Consider the following 1,414-nt stretch of genomic DNA (forward strand, 5'->3'; position numbering starts at 1 on the left):
TTTTCCCCACACTATTTTTGCTGCCTCTCTCATCAGCAAAAACGCCTCACGCCATGCCAAGGAGAAACAATCATGATCTCCCTGCTCTATGCTTGCACTCAAATCCTTCAAATTTCACACTTGGCTGGATGAGTAACTCACCCTGGATGGCCACAGGAGCATCCTGTGCCTCAGGTGTTGGGATGGGGGCTTTGCCCTAAATAAATTCAGTGAAGTCACCCGTCGGGAAGCAAAAGGGGAAGGGGATATGTGGCGAGGCAAGGAGGAAGGAAGAGGGCAGAAGAAAAGAGATGTGGTTGTGTGATAATGTTGTAATTTGGAGCTTTCAAATCACATCAGCATTTTATATAGCTGTTACCAAAATAGCAATTTTTTTTTAAGTCTTTCATTCAAGCTACACATCTCTCTTTGAAAATCCCGGGTTTTTCCTCTGAGATAGGTCCAAAAGTTTTGTGAAGTGCAAGAGATGAGTGGGAGTTTAATTCCCTGTACACCAGGGTCACAGAGAGGCCAGGGATAATTTCCACAAGCTATTCCCAAAATCCTACAGAAAGAATGGGTGCCTTGCTGTCACAGCAGTGGAAGAGGAGATGACCTTAAAACTGGGTTTTCTTTAACCCTTCCAGAGTTCTCAATTTCCTTGCAGAGACTTATAAGGAACACAACCAAGGACTGGTTTTGCTGGGTTGTGGCAGGAGTCTCTTAGAAAAAATGGTGGGAAAGGCAGCAACTTAGCAGAGAGATGACTGGTCACCTATGCAAACTGCTATGAAGGCATAAAAGACATCTGAAAATCTTTCTGAAGTTCCTGACTACAAAATGATGCTGCTTTTTAGAACTGGGAAAAAACAAGAGAAGTCAAAGCAACTTTCTCCAGAAAAGATGGAGCTGGAGCATTCAGCTGCTGCACCTCCAGGGCTGGAAGAATCCAGCAGCATTCCTAGCAGTGCTTAATGAAATTGGTACAAGAAGAAAATTATCCTTGGACACATGCAACAGACAGAGCAAAATGAGCCAGATCCCGCCCCTGATTTGTGGCCACAGGGCAGGTGTCCACCTCCTGCCTGCCCTGGAAAGAAGCAGGAGCTCCAGAAGCATCAGCTGGATGGATTTTGGGAGGGTGTGTGAATGGGCAGGGCAGCAGGCATGGTGCTGTGCTAGATGAGAAAGGTGTAAGTGATGAGCACTGGGCTGTTTTTTCAGAAGGAAACACGGCAGCCGTGGTGGTGGCAGATATTTCTGCACAAGTGTTAACTCTGAAAAGGGAGAAGCAGGGGGAGGATGTGAGCCATGTCTGCATTTAAGCTGACTGCTTCCTGGATGCCAGGAATTCAGAAGAGTGGCCCTCAAGTAGGGATGTGTGGCGTCATCCAGGCCAGCCTCAACTGAAACACATCCAAAGCACACACACAGC

Source organism: Geospiza fortis, unplaced genomic scaffold, assembly GCF_000277835.1.
Source record: "Geospiza fortis unplaced genomic scaffold, GeoFor_1.0 scaffold909, whole genome shotgun sequence".
Taxonomy (NCBI): Eukaryota; Metazoa; Chordata; class Aves; order Passeriformes; family Thraupidae; genus Geospiza; species Geospiza fortis.